The 26,515-nt window shown below is 43.6% G+C and overlaps 1 pseudogene; it reads left to right on the forward strand.

Moving 5' to 3' along the window:
- The first annotated feature begins 1,155 nt into the window (after positions 1 to 1,155).
- LOC117083810 lies at positions 1,156 to 5,949 on the forward strand (annotated as a pseudogene).
- The last annotated feature ends 20,566 nt before the right edge of the window (positions 5,950 to 26,515 follow it).

The following is a 26,515-nucleotide window of genomic DNA, read 5'->3' on the forward strand; positions in this document are numbered from 1 at the left end:
CAAGAGGACAGCTTCAACATTCCATGATTTCATCTCTGATCTGACCAATCAGCACTCCTGGCTCACTGGCTTCCCCCAACCCACCAAGTTGTCTTTAAAAACTCTGATCCCCGAATGCTCAGGGAGGCTGATAAAATTCCAATGTCCCACACAGCCGGCTCTGCATGAATTACTTTTTTTTTTTTTTTTTTTTTGAGACGGAGTCTCGCTCTGCCGCCCAGGCTGGAGTGCAATGGCCGGATCTCAGCTCACTGTTGCAAGCCCCGCCTCCTGGGTTTACGCCATTCTCCTGCCTCAGCCTCCCGAGTCGCTGGGACTACAGGCGCCCGCCACGTCGCCCGGCTAGTTTTTTGTATTTTTTAGTAGAGACGAGGTTTCACCGTGTTAGCCAGGATGGTCTCGATCTCCTGACCTCGTGATCCGCCCGTCTCGGCCTCCCAAAGTGCTGGGATTACAGGCTTGAGCCACCGCGCCCAGCCATGAATTACTCTTTTTCTATTGCAGTTTCCCTGTCTTGATAAATTGGCTCTGTCTAGGCAGCAGGCAAGGTGAACCCAGTGGCGATTACAGATCCTTGAATTTCACTAGGCTATGTCTAAATGTGCGTTTTCACTAATCCTCTCTGTGTCTCAGTGACCTTTTCCGATGTGAATATTTAAATCTTTCTTCGGCTTGGGGAACTTTTTCTAGGATATAAGTAACACTCTACTTACTCCTCTTCCATCTGTTCTTTTTCTGTTCAGGCATTTCTGCTGTTCACAAGTTAGGTCCCATGGATCTGTTTTCTAGACTGTCTTTCTCTCTTCCAGCTTCCATTTTTTTGTGGCTTGGCTTTGTGTTGTGACCAATCTTTCAGACACCAATTCAGTTTTCAGTTCATCTACTTAATTTCTATTCTCAGTTCATCTACTTAATGTTTTCATTAAAAATTTTTTTAATTTCATAAAGTCTTTTTTTATTTTTATTTTTTGAAATGGAGTCTTGTTCTATTGCCCAGGCTGGAGTGCACTGGCACAATCTTGGCTCACTGCAACCTACACCTCCCAGGTTCAAATGATTCTCCTGCCTCAACCTCCCAAAGTAATAATAATCCCAGTGTAGCTGGGATTACAGGTGCACGCCACCATACCGGCTAATTTTGTATTTTTAGTAGAGATGGAGTTTCACCTTTTTGGCCAGGCTGGTCTTGAACTGCTGACCTCAGGTGACCCACTTGCCTCGGCTTCCCAAAGTGCTGGGATTACAGGCATGAGCCACTGCACCCAGCCTCATGCACTCTTTTAAGTGTTCTAATCACATGTCCTAGAAATTATCTTCTCTCCTTTCTTAATCCTACTTCAGGAGTCCTTGTCCTCAATATTCATATTGGTCATTGACATGGTTTATTTTATTTTATTTCATTTCATTTATAGAAACACAGTCTTGCTCTGTCTCTCAGGCTAGAGTGCAGTATAATCACAGTTTTAATATGAGCCTTTAAATGTTACCTTTTTCAAAACATGGGTTTTTCATTTTTCATAAATTACAAGTTTATAGACAGAGAGAAGGAATCTCTCAATTAAAAAATTAAGGTGCATAACTTTACACTAATCATGATAAAATGTTAAATAAACTTAAGTAGATTCTAATAATTTGAAATAGCTTCCCACAAGCATTGACAGCTTCACTGGTAAATTTTACCAAATACTTAAAGAAGAATTAATACCAATTCTACACAGTCTCTTTCAGAAATTAAAAGAAGAGGGAACATTTTGCAACTCATTCTATGAGGCCAGTATTATCCAGATACTAAAACCAGACAAAGATGTTATATTTAAAAAAAAAAAAAAAAAAAAAAACCAACTACAGACCAATATCTCATGTGAATATAGATGTAAAAATCCTCAACAAAATACTAGCAAACTGGCCAGGCACAGTGGCTCACGCCTGTAATCCCAACACTCTGGGAGACCAAGGCCCGTGGATCACCTGAGGTCAGGAGTTCAGGACCAGCCTGGCCAACATGACAAAACCCCATCTCTATTAAAAATACAAAAAAAAAAAAAATTAACCAGGCATGGTGGCGTGCACCTGCAATCTCAGCTACTTGGGAGGCTGAGGCCAGAGAAACACTTGAACCCAGGAGGCAGACATTGCAGTGAGCTGAGATTGCACCACTGCACTCCAGCTGGGGCAACAGAGCGAGACTGTCTAAAAAATACGTATATATATACTAGCAAACTGAATCCAGTAACATACAAAAAGGATTATATGCAATGAACAAGTGAAACTCATCCCAAGAACACAAGGTTAGTATAATATCAGAAAATCAATTAATGTAATACACTATATTAAGAGAACAAAACCCACACGATCATTTTAATAGGTGCAGAAAAAGCATTTGACAAAATCCAAAACCTTTTATGATTAAAAAAATAACACCCAAGAAACTAAAAATAAAATAACTTCCTCAATCTGTTAAAGGGCATATATGAAAAATCTACAGCTAACATCATATCAAATGGCAAAAAATTGAATCTTTTTCCCCTAAAGGTGGGAACAAGACAAGAATATTTATTCTCTCCACCTTTATACAACATTGTACTTAACATTATTCAGGGCAGGCCAGGTGCGGTGGCTCATGCCTTCTAGCACTTTTGGAGGCCAAGGTGGGTGGATCACTTGAAGTCAGGAATTGGAGACCAGCCTGGCCAACATGGTGAAACCCCATCTCTACTAAAAATACAAAAACTAGCCAAGCATGGTGGTGGGCCCCTATAATCCCAGCTATTTGGGAGGCTGAAGCAGGAGAATCGCTTTAACACAGGAGGTGGAGATTGTGGTGAGCCGAGATCTCACCACTGCACTCCAGCCTGGGCGACAGAGCGAGACTCAGTCTAAAAAAAAAAAAAAAAAAGGAAAAATAAATAAAAAGGCATCCAGATTGAAAAGAAGAAGTAAAGCAATCTCTGTTTGCAGATGATATGATCTTAGAAATAGAAAATCCCAAGGAATTCACTAAAAACCTACTAGAACTAATAAATGAGTTCAACAAGGTTACAGGACACAAGATCAACATACCGAAAGTATTGTATTTATATATACTAGCAATAAACAATCTGAAAATAAAATTAAGAATCATTTTTTTAAAAAATAAGGCATTTAGGGATAAACTTCACAAGAGATGTGCAACACTCGTATACAGAAAACTAAAAAAATTGTTGAAAAAAATTAAAGAAGATCTAAATAAAAGGAAAAATAAGATATACCATGTTTAAGATTTGGAAAGCTTAAATCCTGTGAAGATGACAGTACTCCCCAAATTGATCTACAGATTCAATACAATCTGTATCAAAATCTTGGCTGCCTTTTTTTTTTTTTTTTTTGCAGAAATTGACAAGCTGATTCTAAAATTCATATAGAAATTCAAGAGGCCTGCATGCTTTAGCATCCTGGTGCTGCTATACTGCAGAGCCCGTGTGGTCCCTTAGCCAAGCTGCCTGAGGAAACCCAGACCCAAAACCAACTGATGGAGGAAGAAGAGGTTGAGATATTTGCCTTTCAAGCAGAAGCTGTCCAGTTGATGTCACTGATCATCAATACTTTCTACTTGAACAAAGAAATCTTTCTGAGAGAGCTCATTTCAGTTTTTTTTTTTTTTTTAGCTTTTTATTTTTATTTTGGACACAGCATCTCACTCTGTCACCCAGTCTGAAATGCAGTGGGGTGATCTCGGCTCACTGCAGCCTTCACCTCCTAGGCTCAAGTGATTCTCATGCCTCAGCCCCTGACTAGCTGGGACCATAGGCATGTCCGTCATGCCTGTATAACTTTCTGTATTTTGGGTAGAGACGGGGTCTCACCATATTGCCCAGGGGGGTTTCACCATATTACCCAGGCTGCTACTGAACTCCTGATCTCAAGCGATCCACCCACCTTGGTCTCCCAAAGTGCTGGGATTACAGGAGTGAGCCACAGTGCCTGGCTCAAGAGAGCTCATTTCAAATTCATCAGACGTTTTGGACAAAATCTGATATGAAAGCTTGATGGATCCCAGTAAATTAGACTCTGGGAAAGAGCTCCACATTAATCTTATACCAAACAAACAAGATCAAACCCTTACTATTATGGATACTGAAATTGGAATGGCCAAGGCTGACTTGATCAATAACCTTGGTACTGTCGCCAAAAACCAAATTTTGCTTATTTGGTTGCCGAGAAAGTAACTGTGATCACCAAACATAAACATGAGCAGTGTGCTTGGGAGTCCTCCTCGGGGGATCACTCACAGTCAGGACTGACACAGTGAACCTACGGGGCATGGAGCAAAGGGCACCCTGCACCTGAAAGAAGACCTAACTGAGTATTTGGAGGAAAGAAGAATGAAAGAGATTGTGAAGAAACATTCTCAGTTTATTGGCTATCCTATTACTCTTTTTGTGGAGAAGAAACGTGATAAAGAACTCAGCGATAATGAGGCTGAAGAAAAGGAAGATAAGAGGAAGAAAAAGAAAGAGAGTCCGATGACAAACCTGAAATTGAAGATGTTGGTTCTGATGAAGAAGAAGAAAAGAAGGATGCTGGCAAGAAGAAGAAGAAAAGTAAGGAAAAGTACATTAATCAAGAAAAGTACATTGATCAAGAACTCAACAAAACAAAGTCTACCTGGACCAGAAATCCTGACGCTATGACTAATGAGGAGTATGGAGAGTTCCATCAGAGCTTGACCAATGACTGGGAGGATCATCTGGCGATGAAGCACTTTTCAGTTGAAGGACAGCTGGAATTTGGAAGAGCTCTTCTTTTTGTTTCAAGATGTGTCCTTTTGACCTATTTGAAAACAGAAAGAAAAAGAACAACATTCGGTTGTATGTATACAGAGTTTTCATCAAGGGTAACTGTGAGGACCTAATCCCTGAATATCCGAACTTCATTAGAGGGGTGATGAACTCAGAGGATCTCGCTCTAAATATTTTTTCTGAGATGTTGCAACAAGGCAACATTTTGAAAGTTATTAGGAAGAATTTGATCAAAACATACTTAGAACTCTTTGCTGAACTGGCAGAGGATAAAAATAACTACAAAAAGTTCTATGAGAAGTTCTCTAAAAACATAAAGCTTGGACTATATAGACTCTTAAAATCAGAAGACGCTTTCAGCGCTGTGGAGATACCGTACATGTGCCTCTGATGATGAGATGGTTTATCTCATTGTGTTTTCCAGAATGAAGGCAAACCAGAAACATATCTATTACATCACAGGTGAGACCAAGGACCAGGTAGCTAACTCAGCCTTTGTGGAATGTCTTCAGAAGTGGCTTAGAAGTGATCTATATGATTGAGTCCATTGATGAGTACTGTGTCCAGCAGCTGAAGGAATTTGAGAGTAAGACTGTGGTATCAGTTGCCAAAGAGGGTTTGGAACTTCCAGAAGATGAAGAAGAAAAAAAGAAACAGGAAGAGAAACAAACAGTTTGAGAACCTCTGCAAGATCATGAAAGACATGTTGGAGAAAAAAGTCAAAAAGGTGGTTGTGTCAAACTGGTGACATCCCCATGCTGTATTGTCACAAGCACATTTAGCTGGACAGCGAACATGGAAAGAATTATGAAAGCTCAAGCCCTAGGAGACAACTCAACAGTGGGCTACATGGCAGCAAAGAAACACCTGGAGATAAACCCTGACCATTCACGATTGAGACCTTAAGGCAAAAGGCAAAGGCTGATAAGAATGACAAGTCGGTGAAGGATCTGGTCATCTTGCTTTACGAAACTGCACTCCCATCTCCTGGCTTCAGTCTGGAAGATCCTCAGACACATACAAGATCTATAGGATGATCAAACTTGGTCTGGGTATTAATGAAGATGATCCTACTGCTGATGATATCGATGTTGCTATAACTGAAGAAATGCCACCCCTCAGAAGAGGTGATGACACATCATGCATGGAAGAAGTAGGCAGCTCTGGCTGAGGAATGACTTGTACACATGTTCCATACTCTATCTTCATTCTCTCTGATAATATATTTTCAAGGATTATTTTAGTTATTTTTGTTAACATTTAAAAAGTCTGTATGGCGGCCGGGTACGGTGGCTCACACCTGTAATACCAGCACTTCAGGAGGCTGAGGTGGGCAAATCACCTGAGGTCAGGAGTTCGAGATCAGCCTGGCCAACATGGCAAAACCCAGTCTTTACTAAAAATACAAAATATTAGCCGGGTGTGGTGGTGTGCACCTGTAATCCCAACTACTCAGGAGGCTGAGGCAGGAGAATCATGTGAACCCAGGAGGTCGAGGTTGCTGTGAGCTGAGATCACTCCATTGCATTCCAGTCCGGGAGAAAGTGCGAGACTCTGTCTTAAAAAAACAAAAAATCTGTATGGCATGACAATAACTACTTCAGGTGAAAGGTAAGATTTCTTTCTACTTCTAAGTGATTTTGGGATACTTTGGGCACTAAAACAGAGCTAGCAATGCTTTTCTAGTTTCACATTGGCTTATTTTAACAGATTGGGGTAATGTGTGTTGTAAGACGTATGTAGGCTGGGTGCGGTGGCTCATGCCTGTAATCCCAGTACTTTGGGAGGCCAAGGCGGGTGAATCACCTGAGGTCAGGAGTTTGAGACCAGCCTGGCCAACATGGCAAAACTTCATCTCTACTAAAAATACAAAAATTAGCTGTGTGTGATGGCAGGTGCCTGTAATCCCAGTTACTTGGGAGGCTGAAGCAGGAGAATCATTTGAACCTGGGAGGTGAAGGTTGCCGTGAGCCAAGGTCGCGCCACTGTACTCTAGCCTGAGGGACAGAGTGAGACTCCATCTCAAAAACATAAAATAAAATAAAAAAATAAAAAGATATATGTAAGCTAACATTAACTCCGTGATCTAAAGTGTTTAGCTATCAAGCCAGATTCCTTAGTAGGCCAAATCTTCTGTCATTGAAGTGTTCTGAGAAATACCTTGGTGTTTAGAGGAAAAGTATTTGTTACATCTTCTAAGATCTACTTTTTAAACTTTCCATTCTCTAGTTGCCAATTCTGCATATACTTGTCCTCTGGAAACATGTTAAACTGAAACAACCTGATGGAAGGAACTCTCTACAGAGCTTGTTTTTCCAAAGCAAAATATTGTTTGCAGGAGCAAAATTATAAGCCTACCTAGGCATATAGTAAAGCTGTTCAGAAATAACCCAGAGCAAGGCTTGTGAATGGAACTGTAGTACCCAAGTCACATTCTGCTTAAAAAGGTTTTAACTAATACAGATGAGTTTAAAAGAAAAAAAAAGACAGAAATGCAAAAGGCCCAGAATAATCAAAACAATCCTGGAGCAGAACACAGTTGGCAGACTCACACTTCCTCATTTCAAAACTTACTGCATGTCAGGCACAGTGGCTCATGCCTGTAATCCCAGCACTTTGGGAGGCCGAGGCGAGAGGATCACCTGAGGTCAGGAGTCCAAGACCAGCCCAGCCAAAGTAGCAAAACCCCACCTCTACTAAAAATACAAAAATTAGGTGAGCATGGTGACATGTGCCTGTAATCCCAACTACTCGGGAGGCTGAGGAAGGAGAATTGCTCGAACCCGGGAGGTGGAGGTTGCAGTGAGCCGAGATCGCGCCACTGCACTCCAGCCTGAGAGACAGCAAGACTCCATCTCAAAAACAAAAACACACAAACAAACAACAACAAAAACTTACTACAAAGATATTGTAATCAAGATAGTGTGATACTGGCATAAGGATACACATACAAGTCAATGAAATTCAAATGGAGAGTTCATAAATAAACTCTAACATTTATGGTCAATTTATTTTCTTTAAAGGGGACAAAATAATTCAATGATAAAAAGAATAGTTTTTTTCAGCAAATGATGCTTAGACAACTGGATATTCACATGCAAAAGAATATCTTTGGACCCCTATCCCTCACACCATACACAAAATTAACTCAAAGTGGATCATGGTCCTAAACATAGGAAATAAAACTCTCAGAAGAAAACATAGCAGTTAATCCTCACAATCTTGGGGTGGGCTATGATTTCTTATATATGACTGTTATAAGGACAAATGATTAAAAAAATAAAGATAGATAAGGCCGGGCGTGGTGGCTTATGCCTATAATCCAAGCACTTTGAAAGGCCTAGGTGGGCAGATCACCTGAGGTCGGGAGTTTGAGGCCAGCCTGACCAACACGGAGAAACCCTGTCTCTACTAAAAATACAAAATTAGCCAGGCATGGTGGTGCATAACTATAATCCCAGCTACTCGGGAGGCTGAGGCAGGAGAATCGCTTGAACCCGGGAGGCAGAGGTTGTGGTGAGCCGAGATTGCACCATTGCACTCCAGCCTGGGCAACAAGAGCCAAACACTACATCTCAAAAAAAAAGAAAGAAAAAAGAAACAAAGAAAAAAAGGAAAGAAAGAAAGAGAGAAATTGGACTTTATCAAAATTTAGAACTATCATGCTTTAAATAAACCATCAAAAGAGTGAAAAAAGAACCCACAGACTGGGAGAAAATATTTGAGGATCATATATCTGATACAAGATTTATACCCTGAATACATAAAGAGCTCTTACAACTGAACAATAAACAAATTATCAACTAAAAAGAGCAAATAATTTGAATAGCCATTTCTCCAAAGAAGATATACAAATGGCCAGTAAGCACATGAACGCCGGGCACAGTGGCTCATGCCTGTAATCCAGTTCTTTGAGAGGCTGAGATGGGCTAATAACTTGAGGTAGGGAATTCGAGACCAGCCTGGCCAAAAAAACCCATCTCTATTTAAGAAAAAAAAAAGCAGGCTGGGTTGGGTGGTCCATGTCTGTAATCCCAGCACTATGGGAGGCCAAGGTGGGTGGATCACCTGAGGTCAAGAGTTCAAGACCACCCTGACCAATATGGTGAAACCTGGTCTCTACTAAAAATACAAAAATCAGCCGGGTGTGGTAGCATGAGCCTGTAGTCCCAGTTACTCGGGAGGCTGAGACAGGAGAATTGCTTGAATCCAGGAGGCGGAGGTTGCAGTGAGCCAAGATTTCACCAATGCACTCCAGCCTGGGCAACAGAGTGAGACTCTGTCCAAATGAACAAATAAAAAAAAGCACATAAAAAGGTGGCTGACATCATTAGTCATTAGGGAAATGCAATATACTTTACCCTCCTGAGGATGGATTTTTTTGTTTTGTTTTGGTTTTGGTTTTTGCTTTTGTTTTCAGAGTTTCGCTCCTGTTGCCCAGGCTGGAGTGCAATGGTGCGATCTTGGCTCACTGCAACCCCTGCCCCCGGGTTCAAGCGATTCTCCTGCCTCAACCTCCCGAGTAGCTGGTATTACAGGGATGCACCATCATGCCAGCTAATTTTGTATTTTTTAGTAAAGAGGGGGTTTCTCCATGTTGGTCAGGCTGGTCTTGAACTCCCAACCTCAGATCTGATCTGCCTGCCTCAGCCTCCCAAAGTGCTGGGATTACAGACGTGAGGCAGTGCATTCAGTTGAGGATGGATATGTTTAAAACAAGTGTGGATAATAACAAGTTGGAAATCAAAATGGTGTAGACACTTTAGAAAATAGTTTGGTAGTTTTTCAAAATGTTAGACATACAATTACCATATGACCAAAAAAATCCACCCCAAAGTGTATGCCCAGAATATATGAAAACAAATGTTTATACAAATAATTTTTTGGCCAGGCACAGTGTCTCACGCCTGTAATCGCAGAACTTTAGGCGGCTGAGGCAGACGGACCACAAGGTCAGGAGCTCAAGACCAGTCTGGCCAAGGTGAAACCCTGTCTTACCTGTTTTACCTGATAAAAATACAAAAATTAGCTGGGCACGGTGGTGCACATCTGTAATTCCAGCTACTCGGGAGGCTGAAGCAGGAGAATTGCTTGAACCGGGACCTAGGAGGAGGAGGTTGCAGTGAGCCAAGATCACACCACTAGACTCCAGCCTGGGCTACAGAACCAGACTCCGTCTCAAAAAAAAAAAAAAGACTTTTGCCACATTTTCTTAATCCAGTCTGTCACAGATGGACATTTGGGTTGATTCCAGGTCTTTGCTATTGTGAATAGTGCCGCAATAAACAAACGTGTGCATGTGTCTTTGTAGTAGAGTAATTTATAATCCTTTGGGTATATACCCAGTAGTGGGATGGCTGGGTCATATGGTACATCTAGTTCTAGATCCTTGAGGAATCGCCATACTGTTTTCCATAATGGTTGAACTAGTTTACAATCCCACCAACAGTGTAAAAGTGTTCCTATTTCTCCACATCCTCTCCAACACCTGTTGTTTCCTGACTTCTTAATGATTGCCATTCTAACTGGTGTGAGATGGTATCTCATTGTGGTTTTGATTTGCATTTCTCTGATGGCCAGTGATGATGAGCATTTTTTCATGTGTCTGTTGGCTGTATGGATGTCTTCTTTTGAGAAATGTCTGTTCATATCCTTTCCCCACTTTTTGATGGGGTTGTTTGCTTTTTTCTTGTATATTTGTTTGAGTTCTGGAATACTATGCAGCCATCAAAAAGGATGAGTTTGCGTCCTTTGTAGGGACATGGATGCAGCTGGAAACCATCATTCTTAGCAAACTATCACAAGAAGAGAAAACCAAACACCGCATGTTCTCACTCATAGGTGGGAACTGAACAATGAGATCACTTGGACTCGGGAAGGGGAACATCACACAATGGGGCCTATGATGGGGAGGGGGGAGGAGGGAGGGATTGCATTGGGGAGTTATACATGATATAAACGTCATGCACATGTACCCTAGAACTTAAAGTATAATAAAAAAAAAAAAAAAAGACTTTTGCACAAATGCTCATAGCAGAATTATTCATAACACTCAAAAAATAGAAACAACCCGAATGTTCATCAATTGATGAATGGATAAACAAAATATGGTATCTCCATACAATGGAGTGTTATTTGGACATGCAAAGGAATGAAGTACTGATAACATCATGAATGGCCAAACCTTAAAACCATTATTCTAAATGAAAGGCAAACATACACAAAAAATTGTATGACCAAATGCAGTGGCTTATGCCTGTAATCCCAACAATTTGGGAGGTTGAGGCAGGCGGATCTCGAGGTAGGAGTTTGAGACCAGCCTGGAGAACATGGTGAAATCCCATCTCTACTAAAACTACAAAAAATTAGCTGGACATGGTGGCCTGCGCCTGTAATCCCAGCTACTCTGGGGGCTGAGGCAGAAGAATGGCGTGAACCCAGGAGGCAGAGGTTGAAGTGAGTCAAGATAGTGCCTGGGCCGGGTGTGGTGGCTCACGCCTGTAATCCCAGCACTCTGGGAGGCCGAGGCGGGCAGATCACCTGAGGTTGGGAGTTCGAGACCAGCCTGGCCAACATGGAGAAACCCCGTGTCTACTAAAAATACAAAATTAGCCAGGTGTGGTGCTGCATGTCTGTAATCCCAGCTACTCGGGAGGCTGAGGCAGGAGAGTCACTTGAACCCAGGAGGTGGAGGTTGCGATGAGCCAAGATCATGCCATTTTACTCCAGACTGGGCAACAAGAGCGAAACTCCATCTCAAATAATAATTTAAAAAAATAATACTAATAATAATTTTGTACTAACATTAGCTTCCTGACTTTCATAATTATACTATGGTTACATAAGTTGTTAACTTTAGGCAGAAAATATTAGGAAACTCTCTACACTATTTTGCAACTCTTCTGTAAATCTAAAATTATTTCAAAGTAAAAATTTTTTTTTTTTTGAGACAGGGTCTCACTGTGTCACCCAGGCTGGAGTGTAATGGTCCAGTCTCAGCTCACTGAAACCTCTGCCTTCCAGACTCAAGCGATCCTCCCACCTCAGCCTCCAGAGTAGCTGGGACTACAGGTAACCACCACCATGCTGGGCTAATTTTTGGTAGAGACAGGGTTTTGCCACATTACCCAGGCTGGTCTCAAGCTCCTGAGTAACCCACCCGCTTAGACCTCCCAAAGTGCTGGAATGACAGGCATGAGCCACCATGCCCCTCCTATGAAAATTTTTAAAGTGAGAAATTTAAGAGATATTTCAATTACAATATATAAACATTATTTTGAGCCTGAATGAAACAATAAACATTTATAAGAAAAAGATACTGATGGGAAATTTAAGTAATGATATTTAAAACTATGTTAATTTGCAGTAGAATAATGACACGATTATTTTTGTGATCATTTTCTTCTAGAGATAAATGCTAGAATATTTACAGATGAAATGATAAGATGTCTAGGATTTGCCTCAAAATAATCCAAAGGGAGAGAGGAAAGTGTAGGGGCAGGTACTGATGAAGCAAGATTGAATTGATCATTGTTCCACATGGTAATGGATACATGTGTATCCATGTGTACTTTTGTACATGTTTAGACTTTTTCTTTACATTAATAGAAGGTTTTTTTAATTGTTTCTTTCTCTTTGCCTCCTTTCTGTTACAAATCCTAATCTCTTCTTTGGCACATTCATGCCTCAGGTCAACTAGAGATAACATCATGTATTCGAAAAGGTAAAAAAAGGTACATTACTGATTCTCAAGACACCACCTGCAGTAAAATGGTATTGTTGACACAAAGTTTAAGGTGGTAGTTCCCAATTTCTGGGTTATGGACCTAGGGAACCAATCCTATGGGGCTGCCAAATACACAAATATATCATGTGATCTGTAGATGAAACAAACAGTATCATAAACATACACAAACATAGCTATTTTTTTAAATATTTTTTTTTTGGCAAAGACAGGGTCTCACTATGTTGCCCAGGCAGGTCCTGAACTTCTGGTCTAAAGTGATCCTCCTGCCTCAGTCTTCCAAAGTGCCAAGATTACAGACACGAAAAAAAAAAAAAAAAGATTACAGACATGAGCCACCGTAACTGGCCAGTTAGCTACTTTTAGAGGTGTCATTGTAATTTTTATTTATTTTATTTATTTTATTTATTTTTTAGTTTTTTTGGAGACAGAGTCTCCCTCTGTCACCGAGGTTCGAGTGCAGTGGTGCGATCTTGGCTCACTGCAACCTCAGCCTCCCGAGTTCAAGGGATTCTCATGGCTCAGCCTCCTGAGTAGCTGGGATTACAGGCATCCGCTGCCATGCCCGGCTAATTTTTTGTATTTCAGTAGAGACAGGATTTGACCATGTTACCTAGGCTGGTCTCGAACTCCTGAGCTCAGGCAATTCACCTGCCTCAGCCTCCCAAAGTGCTAGGATTACAGGTGTGAGTCACCACACCTGGCCTAATTTTTAAATATGGAGTTTTCTTAATTGTCTTTGTGTTACTGATTTTTAACTTAATTATATTGTGGTCAGAAAATATGCTTTGTGTCAAAGTATGTCATACTTTAATGTACATGTGAATCCCCTGGGGATCTTGCCAAAACGCAGTAGGTCTGGGGTGAGACGTGAGCGTCTGCATTTCTAACAGGCTTTCGTGTGATGCTGCTGCTACTGCTGTATGCACCATACTTTAGGTGGAAAAGGCCCATATATGATACCAATTCCTTGAAATCTGTTGAAATTTGCTTTATGTATAATGTTCACAAACATTCCCCAAACATTTGAAAAGACTGCATATTACCCAATTAACGAATGCAGAGTTCTACATAAATTCTTTTATGTAGATGTTTAATTTCCTTATTCATTTATCTGTTTTATCCACCAACTACTGAGATATATTTAAAATGTTTCACTATAATAGTGGATTTGTCTATTGTTTATTTTTTCTTTCTTTTTTTTTTGAGATGGATTCTTACTCTGTCGCCCAAGCTGGGAGTACAGTGGCACAATCTCGGCTCACTGCAACATTCACCTCCTGGGTTTAAGTGATTCTCCTGCCTCAGCCTCCCAAGTAGCTGGTATTACAGGGACGTGACACCAAGCCCAGCTAATTTTTGTATTTTTAGTAGAGGATTCATCATGTTGGCCAGGCTGGTCTCAAACTCCTGACCTCTAGCAATCCACCCGCCTCGGCTTCCCAAAGTGCTGGGATTACAGGTGGTGAGCCACCGAGCCCAGCCTGAGTCTTTATGTTTTAAGTGTATTGCTTGTAAACAATATATTGCTGAATTTTATTTCTTGGCCTAGACTTTATGTGAATAATAAAAAAGATCTTAGAATGTTTTTAACTCTAATCACTTCCATCTGACTTAACATGTATAAGTAGTTTAGCATTTTCTTTTTTTAGCCACCCAACTTAGACATTAATATTATTTTATATCATCAATGTTTGTTTATATTTACTCACATGCTTAGCATTTTATTTACTAGAACTTTCACCTTGCATCTCAGACCTTTGTTCTGGAATTGTTCTCCTTAGGCTTGAGGTACATCTTTGAACAGAGTGCTGTTAATACAACTTTCCGCAATAGTGGAAATATTCTATGTCTGCATTGTCCAAAATAGTAGCCACTAGCCACACATGGTTATTAGGCACTTGAAATGTGGCAAATGTGACTGTATTACAGAATTTTTAATTTTATATAATTTTTATTCATTTATTATTTATTTATATTTTTGAGACGGAGTCTCGCTCTGTTGTCCAGGCTTCCAGGCTGGAGTGCAATGGTGCAACCTTGGCTCTCTGCAACCTCCGCCTCCCAGGTTCAAGCAATTCTCCTGCCTCAGCATCCCGAGTAGCTGGCATTACAGGCATGTGCCACCGCACCCGGCTAATTTTTTGTATTTTTAGGTGATCCACCTGCCTCGACCTCCCAAAATGCTGGGATTACAGGCGTGAGCCACTGCAGCCAGCCCTGTCTTTCTTTGTGTTGGGAACATTACAACCCTTCTCTTCTAGCTACTGTGAAATATACAATAAATGTTGGCAAGGTGCAGATGCTCACATCGGCAATCCCAGCACTTTTGGAGGCTGAGGCAGGAGGATTGCTTAAGGCCAGGAGTTTGAGACCAACCTGAGCAACATATGAGACCCCATCTCTACAAAAAATTTAAAACATTAGCTGGGTATGGTGGCACATGTTTGTAATCCTAGCTACTCAGGAGGCTGAGGTAGAAAGACTGCTTGAGCCCAGAAATTCAAGGCTGCAGTGAGCCATGATCATGCCACTGTACTCCAGCCTGGGTAATAGAGCCAGACTCTGTGTCTAAAAAATACATAAATAAATAATTTGTAAAATTATTAACTATAATTTCCCTACTGTACTATCAAATATGAGAACATATTCTTTCTATCTAACTATTTTTGTACCACTTAATCAGCTTCTCCTCCTCCCCCTCCCCCACCTTCAGTAAAGGTCTTTTGATGATCAGTTGTCTATTTTTGTTTATCTGAAAATATATTTTACCCTTGTTCTTGAAATATAATTTTTCAGCTGGGCATGATGGCTCATGCCTATAATCCCAGCACTTCGGGAAGCCGAGGTGGGAGGATCGCTTGACCCAGGAGCTCAACACCAGCCTGGGCAACATAGGGAGACCCTGCCTCTGTTAAAAAAGAAATAAATATTTTTTTAAATAAATGTTTTGTTTTTTTTTTTTGAGATGGAGACTTGCTTTTTCACCCAGGCTGGAGTGCAGCAGCACCATTTGGGTCACTGCAACCTCCACCTCCCGGGTTCAAGTGATTCCCCTGTCTCAGCCTCCCAAGTAGCAGGAATTACAGGTGCATGCCACCGTACCTGTCTAATTTTTGTATTTTTAGTAGAGACCGGGTTTCGCCATGTTGGCCAGGCTGGTCTCAAACTCTTGACCTCAGGTGATCCACCTGCCTCGGCCTCCCAAAGTGCTGGGATTATAGGCGTGAGCCGTCGTGCCCAGTCTAAAAAATTTTTTTAAAAAAAGATAATTCTTCTTGGAAGACAATTCTAGGTTGACATTACTTGATCTCAACACTTTGAAGGTGTTACGCCATTTTCTCCTGGCTTCCAGTTTTGCTGTAGTGAAGTCAATCTTATTTTTGTTCCCTTTTAGGTAATACTGTATATATTTTCTCTCTGGCTGTTTCTAATTTTCTGTTGTTGTCCTTGGTGTTTTGCCACCAATAAGTGCCGCAGTGTTGCCACCCTGTGACCTACCAGACTAAGGGACTCCTTCCTGCCCAGGCATTGGGGAAACTGGCTATTTCTCTTGATCAACTGTTTAGAAGAGTTTCCACAGAGGAACTCTTGACACTTGGTGACCCTTATCTATGGTGACCATTCATTAGAGAGGGCCAGGAACTAAGCAGCTTCCTTCAGCCCGGGAGGCAGGACTTTCAATTGGTATTTTTAGTAGAGCCGGGGTTTCACCATGTTGGCCAGGGTGGTCTCGAACTCCTGACTTCAGATGATCCACCTGCCTCAGCCTCCCAAAGTGCTAGGATTCCAGGCATGAGCCACTGCGGCCGGCCCTATCTTTCTTTGTACTGGGAACATTACAACCCTTCCCTTCTACCTACTGTGCAATATACAATAAATGATTGTTGGCTAGGTGCAGATGCTCACACTGGCAATCCCAGCACTTTTGGAGGTTGAGGCAGAAGGATTGCTTAAGGAGTTTGAGACCAGCCTGAGCAACATAGCGAGATCCCATCCTCCCTCTGGATTCAAGCCCCCGATGTTTGGGCTGATCCATTCAGCCACACCTTTTTCTCCTGGCAATACTGTCTCAGGAACTTCCTTGTCTCTCTCCATTCCAGCCCCATTCAGGAAGTTCAAGCTCTCTTCAAGAGGGCTGGTCTGTGCATGTCTGGATCTCAGTGTAACCAGGTAAAATTTGTTTCCACAGGGTTTTTCTAGCCTCCATGAACATCATGGATGTGGCTGGCTCCCACTTCTCAATCCTGGAACGCTCTGTATCAACAGTGATCTGAATAGTCTTAACAATTTGTTGGGAGGTTGGAGCGTAGCACAGCAATGACCTCTAGGGGGCGGTGTTGCCAAATTCCACAAGCCACTCTCATCAGGCAGGGCCCAGCCAAAGTAGTGTATTCGTTGTTAATAACTATTTTCATTTTTTCTCCCTTCTCTTCCCTTAGGATTTTGAGTAAAGTTTTGAAAAATCCCAACCTGTTTCAACTCAACTATGGATAAAACGTAAAGGACATTTGTTTCCCTCAAACCTCAGCCTAGAAGACAAAAAAAATTGTTATACCCTGGACACTCCGTATATCTCTGGACGTGCTAACAAAAACAGGCAAGAACTCAGACCTTTTTTTTTTTTTTTTTTGAGACAGAGTCTCGCTCTGTCACCCAGGCTGGAATACAGTGGTGTGGTATCAGCTCATCACAACCTCCACCTCCCAGGTTCAAGCGATTCTCCTGCCTCAGCCTCCCAAGTAGCTGGAATTACAGGCGCACACCACCATGCTCGGCTAATTTTTTTTTTTTTTTTGTATTTTTTTTTAAGCAGAGATGGGGTTTTGCCATGTTGGCCAGGCTGGTCTCGAACTCCTGACCTCAGGTAATCCACTCGCCTTGGCCTCTCAAAGTGCTGGGATTACAGGCATGAGCCACGGGTCCAGTCCAGAATTGTATTTCTTCTGTCACTTTCTAAGCTTGGACACAGACCTCAGCTATCCCGTATGATATTTAGAACTCTTAACTACTACTGCAGACCCAAAGTAACTAGAAAAATAAACGACACTCATAGCAGTGAACAAGCTCGGTCCACTAAGCAACAAATGAGCTCAGTTGAAAAGCACAAAAGGCCCCAAAACTTACCCTCAAGGTGCTCCACCAGTTTAATGCTTCCTGTCACCAGAGCCCGGGCTCTTTAGCAGTGCCTAGAAAAGGCCAGCTCTTGTATACATATCAAGGGTACCCTGAAAGGAACATATCCTACCATTATTTTAATATATTTATAAGTAGAATTTTGGAAAAGGAAAAGTGCCACTTAGAAGAAAACAGGCCGGGTGCAGTGGCTCACGCCTATAATCCCACCATGTTGGGAGGCCAAAGCAGGCAGACCACTTGAGGTTAGGAGTTTGAGACTAGCCTGGCCAACATGGTGAAACCCTGCCTCTACTAAAAATAGAAAAATTGGCCAGGCATGGTGGCATGTGCCTGTAATCTCAGCTACTCGGGAGGCTGAGGGAGGAGAATCGCTTGAACCTGGTGATTTGTTTTTCTAATACCACCAGAGAGCACAAAAGAACCAGTGAGTAGGCAAGGCTAAAAGCAAAACTGCAAATTTATTCTTTGGTCATCTAGCTCCAGGGAAAAAGGTATGGGAGTGAAGTCTGTTGGCCTCCGGCAAAGGAGGCCGAGAGAGTCACCCGGTAGAGCTCTCGGGCAGAGTTCCTAATGCAGTCCCGACAAAGTAGGGGCTGAGGAAGCCCGCCCCACGCGTCTGCCAGGAGTTGCTTTTCTAGGAGTGGAAGGGCAATAGGCGGGGCACGGGCGTGTCGGGGGAGGTGGGGGGGGGGCGCTCCGCAGGTGCCACCAGGTAAATCTTGGTCTCTTTGGATTGGTATCACCTGGCGCATGCCTGCTTAATCTGCACCTTCCCGGGCGTCAGCTGCATTTTCACCCGCGCGAGAAAAGCCGGTGATGAAGAACCCGGAAATGCGCCATCTTGCTTCCGTTCGTCCAAACAGTCCAACCTTTTATTGGTAATAGTGATAAGGGGCGCCATGGTCTGTCTGGCTACTTCCTGCTATTAAGGGGCGTCGTTAAGGTCGGGGCCTATGGTTGGTATTTGGACGTACGGATGAAGCATTTGGTTGAAGGTGATGCGAGTGATTTCTTGAATCAGAAGACTGAGGCCTATAAGGGATGTGGAATTTCCAGGTGATATGTAGGAGGGCTGCCACCTATTGAACTACCTTGGAGATGAATGCTAGACCGTTGTCGGATTGAAGAGTGACCGAGAGGCCAAACCTAGGGATAATATGTTCAGTGAGTATAGAGGCAACAATGTTAGCGGTTTCTCCGGTGGTAGGATAGGCCTCTACCCACCCTGAAAAGGTGTCCACAAGAGTTAAGAGGTATTTGAATTTTTTATGTCTTGGCATATGTATGAGATCAATTTGCCAATCTTCGCCTGGTTGGTGTCCTCTGAGTTGGTGGCTGGGATGGGGATTATGCAATGCGCCTTGAGGATTTGCCTTTAGGCAGGTAGAGCGCTGCTGATTGATTGTAAGTGTTTTTATAGTGTTGGACAGTGGAGGAGGGGATTTAGAAAATTGTATAAGGCTTTGGGTCCTATATGTAAAGAATTATGTATGTCTGTTAGAATGGTATGGAGTTGTGTTTCAGGAATAACTAATTTGTTATTAATATATATCCAGTCATCTGTAGTTAGTTTGGCTGTTGGATTTTATAATAGTTTAGCCTTTTCTTCCTGAGTGTAATTAGGGGCATACTGGGGGGAGAGAAAACAGACAGAAGGAGACTTGGGGTGGAAAATACGGCGGCTGACTTAGCAGTGGCGTCAACAAAATTGTTGCCAGCTGCTACCAGGTTAGATGAAGTTTGGTGACCTTTGCAATGTATAATGGCTACCTTGGAAGGTGCCAACAGTGCATCTAGTAATTTGAGTATTTGGTTTTTGTTAATAGGGGTACCGCAGGTGGTTAAAAACCCTCTCTCTTTCCAGATGACTAAATGGGTGTGTGCAATTAGGAAAGCATATTTAGAATCTGTGTATATGTTTACTGTTTTTCCTTTTGATAGAAGGAGTGCCTTGGTTAGTGCAGTGAGTTCTGCCTGCTGTGATGTGGTCCCTTGTGGTAGGGGTTTTGCCTCTAAAACTGTGGAGGAGGTAACTACTGTATATTCTGCCTGTCTGTTTCCTTGAGGGTTGATAAAGAAGCTGCCATCTACAAATAGGGTTAGTTGTGCATTCTGAAGGGGCCGATCATACAAGTGTAGGTGGCTGGGGGGTTAAGCCTCCAGGACCTCAGGACAAGAATGTTTAGTATGGGGTGGTTTAAGAGGGTCTGGCAGTAAAGTGGCTGGATTTAGAGAGGAGCAAACTTCTAAAGTAACAGTGGGGTCTTCTATGAATAAAAGATGAAAAAGTTGGAGCCGAGATGGAGTTAAGTGGCTAATACTTTTATGAGAGATGAGATCCTGAAGACGGTGTGTGGAGAGGACTGTTAAATTACTGCCTCTAATGAGCTTTTTTGCTTCCTGGGTCAGGCAGGCTGCCGCTGCTAACGCACGCAGACAGGGTTGCCAGCCTTGTACAGTTGGGTCTAGTTGTTTGAATAGATAGGCCACAGAGCGATGGGTGCTGCCAACAGGCTGGGCTAAAAGACCAACTGCCACTTTCTGCCTTTCATCTGTAAAGAGTTAGAAGGGACGCTGGCAATCAGGCAGTGAGAGAATGGGTTGTGAGAGAAGGCAAGCTTTTAAGCGGGTAAAATGAGTCGAGATTAACTTGGGGTTGGACAAAGGCCCATATGGGGTTTCTTTAACTGCGGTGTATAAAGATCTGGCTAAGATTCCAAAATTAGGACTCCAATGTCTGAAGAAACCTATTAAACCTAAGAAGGATTGAATTTCCTTTGCATTTTGAGGGGGAAGAAGGTTTCGTATTAGGGCCATACGGTCGGTAGTTAGTGACCGGGTTGTTGGGGTGATGTCAATTCCTAAGTATATGACGGTTTGGCAAGAAATTTGGGCCTTATGTTTAGATACTCTATAACCTAGTGAGCCTAAATGGTTAAGGAGAATTGCAGTGTCTAGAAGAGAGTCTTGTTTGATAGGGCTACAAATTAGGAGATCATCTACATACTGCAGAACTTTGCTATTAATGAAAGGACAGGAGGCAAGGTCTCTTGCTAAGGCCTGACCAAAGAAATGGGGGCTATCCCAGAACCCTTGTGGGAGGACTGTCCACGTCAATTGAGTAGAGGTGTGTGTATCTAGGTCTTCCCATGTGAAAGCAAAAAGGAACTGGCAGTCTGTGTGTAGGGGTATGGTAAAGAAAGCATCCTTAAGATCTAGCACAGTAAGATAAGTAGAATTGGTGGGGATATGGGACAGAAGGGTGTAAGGGTTGGGAACTACAGGGTGCGTAGGACGGATAGCCTCATTGACTAGCCGAAGATCCTGCACTAACCTATATGTTCCATCTGCCTTCTTAACTGGAAGTATTGGAGTGTTACAGGGGAAATATGTGCGGACAAGAATATGTTGGCTAAGTAGTCGCGTGATAATTGGCTTTAAACCTTGCAGATGTATCGGAGAGAGAGAATTGGGGGCGGTTTGGGAAATGAGTGAGATCTTTGAGCTTGACAAGAACTGGTAGGTGGTGGGCCGCTATGACCGGGGTGGAAGTACCCTACACTTGAGGGTGTACAGAAATAGGGAAGATGGGGGGTGGGGGCGACATAGGAGGAACGTATGCGCCTGCACAAAGCATGAGCAACAGGTAGTGAGGGGATTGAAGGGGAGTAAATGAGTTAGTGGGAATGAATATGGAGGCCTGTAAGGTGCTTAAGATGTCTCGGCCTAGTAAGGGGGTAGGACATGAGAATATAATGAGGAACAAGTGTGCAAAGTAGTTGTTGGCCAGGCAGCAATTAAGGAGTGGAGTTTTTCGTAGAGTGGATGGCTTTCCGTCCATTCCTACTACAGAGATATTGGATGGAAGGCTAGGTCCAGAGAAGGACGGCAAAACAGAATAAATAGCCCCGCTGTCTATTAAAAAAATTAATTGTCTTACCTGCTATCAGGAGAGTTACCCGCGGCTCGGCGAGGGTGATGGGGGTCCCTGAGTCTCGGCACCTTCAGTTGTCATCGTCCAGATGTAGGAGCTGGAAGGAGCTCCCAGGATCCTGGGAAAGGGAGTCACGTTGAGACACGGCACCTGTTCCCAGGGTGGGGCAATCAAACTTCCAGTGTCCTTCCTGTTGGCAAGCAGGGCAGGGGGTTGCTGGTGGATGAGGGTTAGGACATTCACTGGCCCAATGGCCTGACGCCTTGCACTTATAGCAAGGCTGCGTTGGGGCTCGGGGACCTTGTGGACACCTGTTGGCATAGTGTCCTGCCTTGCCGCACTTATAGCAGGCTCCTTTTGTAGCCTTGGAGTCTGCGGGGTGTGTGCTCTCTGGTCTGGGGTTACGACTGGGCTGTAAAGCTGCTGCTAGGAGCTGTATTCTCTGTTCGAGGCAAGCCTGCCGCTGTGCCTCAGCCATCTCCTCTCTGGAGTTATAAACCTTAAAGGCTAATTTAACTAGGTCTTGTATTAATGTCTGAGGACCATCCTCTGCCTTTTGAAGTTTTTTTTTTTTTTTTTAAACAAATGTCAGGAGCTAATTGAGAAATGAAATAAGACGCCAAAATGGTAGCCCCTGTGGGGGAGGCCGGATCCAACCAGGTATATTGGGTTAGAACCTCAGTCAGCCTATTTAAGAATGCGGCTGGATTTTCTTCCGGATTTTGAATAATTTCTTTTAATTTATTAAAATTTACAGTTTTGTTTGAGGCTGCTTGCATACCAGCCAACAAACACTGGACCACTACGTCTCGCCTGCGGCACCCAGGCTGGCCTACTTGGTAGTCCCAGTCTGGGTCTGCCGAGGGGACTGCTTACTCCCCTAGTGGAATGGCGGTGTCAATTAAATGTAGTTGGTTGGCGTGCTGCCTGGCGGCCGCTAGGATGCGCTCCTGCTCCTCAGGGTTTACGGTAGAAATTAGGATCACCTGGAGGTCATGCCAAGTTAAGTCATAGGCCTGACAAAGGTATCTAAATTCCTTTATGTATATGGTAGGATTAGCTAATAAATCACCTAAACGCTTCTCAATTTTAGAAAGATCGGCCAATGAAAAAGGGACATGTACTCTGATTACCCCCTCTGCCCCAGCTACCTCTCGCAAAGGTGCTAACACTATAGGAGGGTGTGGGGCAAGAGTGGGGGCATCAGCAAGGCACTTAGAGCAGGTGTGAGCAGAGACAGGGGACTCAAGACAGCCAATTGGGGGCCCTGAAAGAGGCACGGGACCGAGTGGATTACCAATAGATAAAAAGGAGGAAGGAGGAGTCTGGACGGGGGGAAAAGGAAGAATATAGGACGGGGGTGAGGGTACGGAAACAGAAGGAAACCCTAGGTCCTCCGGCTAAACAGAAAGGAATGAAGACTCCTGTTTTTCAGGTTCCTGTGAGCCGGCGTCCCTGGCCAGCATAACCTGGGCCAAAGAACACCGGCTACACAAGTCGGGACGAGAGCATAAGGCCCAAAAGCCTTGTATGTAATTAATTTCAGACCACTTGCCTAGCCGCTGGCAGAAATTGCTGAGGTCGATCAGAACATTGCGGTCTAGGGTGCCCTTTGGTGGCCACTGAGACTGATTATCTAGTTTATATTGAGGCCACGCCACAGTGGAAAGGAAAATTAACCGCTGTAAGGTTTTTAAATTGGCTAGGAGGCACCCTAAAGGGGTGCTCTTTAGAAATTTGAACTGGGGGTTTCCCATTTATCTCCTCTTTATTTACACACTGGAGATCTCTGCCTGGCTTCAAAGCATCCTTTGAAATCACCAGAGACAGACTGGAGGCTCTTGGAGCCAAGGTGGAGATTACCTTCAGGCGACGGACGTCTCCGTCCCGAACGGGTCTCCCGAGCCACTTGGTGGCTCAAAAGTAGGCCTCGGACCTGCGCAGGATTTTTGGCCAAGGGAGGTAAAGAGGAGACAAGGGCACTTACCCCAGAGAGGCCGTGAGAGTGAGGGAAGCGGGTCTCAGGTCCTGGTCCGTCTGCGGCATGGGAGCAGGAGGAGGTTCCTCAACCCTTAGAGGCCTGAGGAGGGGTCTCCTCCCAGGTTTCGGCACCAACTGGTTTGTTTTTCTAAGACCACCAGAGAGAGCACAAAAGAACGAGTGAGTAGGCAAGGCTAAAAGCAAAACTGCAAATTTATTCTTTGGTCATCTAGCTCCAGGGAAAAAGGTATGGGGGTGAAGTCTGTTGGCCTCCGGCAAAGGAGGCCGAGAGAGTCACCTGGTAGAGCTCTCAGGCAGAGTTCCTAATGCAGTCCCGACAAAGGTGGGGGCTGAGGAAGCCCACCCCACGCGTCTGCCCGGAACGGCTTTTCTAGGAGAGGAAGGGCAATAGGCGGGGCACGGGTGTGTCGGGGGGCAGGGGGGCGCTCCACAGGTGCCACCAGGTAAATCTTGGTCTCTTCGGATTGACATCACCTGGTGCATGCCTGATTAATCTGCACCTTCCCAGGCGTCAGCTGCATTTTCGCACGCGGGGGAAAAGCCGGTGATGAAGAACCTGGAAATGCGCCATCTTGCCTCCGTTCATCCAAACACCTGGGAGGCAGAGGTTGCAGTGAGCCGAGATCACACCATTGCACTCCAGCCTGGGCAACAGAACAAGACTCTGTCTCAAAAAAAAAAGAAAAAGAAGAAGAAAAAGAAAACTAGGAGTGTTACTAAGGATGTGAAGAAATTGAAACCCTTGTTCACTGTAGGTGGGAATGTAAAATGGTGCATCTGCTGTAAAAAATACATATATGGCAGCTGAGTGTGGTGACTCATGCCTGTAATCCTAGCACTACGGGAGGCTGAGGCAGGAGGATCGCTTGAGTCCAGGAGTTTGAGGCTACAGTGAGCCATAACTGTGCCACTGCACTCCAACCTAGGCGAGAGAGCAAGACCCTGTCTCAAAAAATGGGAGCCAGGCTTGTAATCCCAGCACTTTGGGAAACCAAGGCAGGTGGATCACCTGAGGTCAGGAGTTTGAGACCACCGTGGCCAAAATGGTGAAACCGCCATCTGTACTAAAAATACAAAAATTAACTGGGCGTGGTGTTGTGCACATGTAATTCCAGCTTCTAGGGAAGCTGAGGCAGGAAAATTGCTTGAACCCAGGAGGTGAAGGTTGTAGTGAGCTGAGATCGCGCCACTGCACTCCGGCATGGGTGACAGAGTGAGACTCCATCTCAAAAACAAACAAACAAAAAGAAAAACGAAAAAAAGTATGGCAATTCCTCAAAAAATTAAATGTAGAATTACCACATGATACAGTAGTTCCATTTATTTCAGTGAAAGCAGGGACTGGAACAGATATTTGTACAATCATGTTCATATTGGCATTATCCGCAATAGCAAAAGGTGGAAGCAACCAAAGTGTCCATTGACAGATAAAAGGATAAAATGTGGTATCTACAGTGGATTATCATTTAGCCCTTAAAAGGAAGGAAGTTCTGAAACATGCAACAATATAGATGAATCTTGAAGACATTATGCTAAGTGAAATAAGGCAGATACAAAAAAAAATAAATACTATGTGAGTCCTCTTATATGAGGGACCTAGAGCAGTCAAATTCACAGAGACAGAAAGTGGCACGGTGGCTGCCAGGAGCTGGGCTGAGTAGGAAATGAGGATTGTGTTTAATGGGTACAGAGTATCAGTTTTACAAAATGAAAAGAGGTCTGCGGATGGATGGTGGTGATGGTAGCACAGCAACGTGAACGTGAGTAAACTATAGAGTCGTATACTTAAAAATGGCTAACTTCAATCAATTTTCCATGCCAAGGTTAAAAAATTGTTAAGATGATAACTTTTATATTCTGTTGTATTTTTATCATAATCTTTTAAAAAGAGCCTCAGCTTTGGGAGAGTCAGGAATTATTTTTGTTTGTCTACAGTTGATCACATACTCAGTTACTGACTAGCAACAACCAGTCATTCATTCAACAAATATTTAGTGAGCACCTGCCTTGTACCAGTTACTCTTCTAGACATCTGGGCTATAGTAGTGAAGAAAATAAACAGAAAGCCTACAGAGCTTATATTCTAAACTGATTTCATATTCAAGACTCATTTTGAAATCTAAATTCAGAGAAAGAACCAGAACTAGCCTGGGCAACACAGAAAGACCCCCATCTCTACAAAAACTACAAAACTTAGGTGTGGTGGCAGGTGCCTGTTTTCCCAGCTACTCTGGAGGCTGAGGAAGAAGGACTGCTTGAGCCCAGGAGTTTGAGGCTGCAGTGAACTATGATTGTGCCACTGTATTCCAGCCTGGGCAACAGAGCACAACCCTGTTTCTAAGCAAAAAGAAAGAAAGAAAAGAAAAGAAAAAGAGGCTGGGTGTGGTAGCTCACGTCTGTAATCCCAGCACTTTGAGAGGCCTAGGCAGGTGGATCACCTGAAGTCAGGAGTTTGAGACCAGCCTGGCCAACATGGCGAAACTCCATCTTTATTAAAAATACAAAAATCGTGGCCGGGCATGGTGGCTCAAGCCTGTAATCCCAGCACTTTGGGAGGCCGAGACGGGCGGATCACGAGGTCAGGAGATCGAGACCATCCTGGCTAACATGGTGAAACCCCAGCTCTACTAAAAAAATACAAAAAGCTAGCCGGGCGAGGTGGCGGGCGCCTGTAGTCCCAGCTACTCGGGAGGCTGAGGCCGGAGAATGGCGTAAACCCGGGGGGCGGAGCTTGCAGTGAGCTGAGATCCCGCCCCTGCACTCCAGCCTGGGTGACAGAGGGAGACTCCGTCTCAAAAAAAAAACAAAAAACAAAAATCAGCCAGGTATGCTGGCGTGAGCCTGTAATCCCAGCTACTCAGGGGGGCCTGGATAGGAAAATCACTTGAACCTCAGAGGCGGAGGTTGCAGCGAGCCAAG

The sequence above is a fragment of the Trachypithecus francoisi genome, unplaced genomic scaffold (genome assembly GCF_009764315.1).
Source record: "Trachypithecus francoisi isolate TF-2019V2 unplaced genomic scaffold, Tfra_2.0 Lachesis_group0, whole genome shotgun sequence".
NCBI lineage: Eukaryota > Metazoa > Chordata > Mammalia > Primates > Cercopithecidae > Trachypithecus > Trachypithecus francoisi.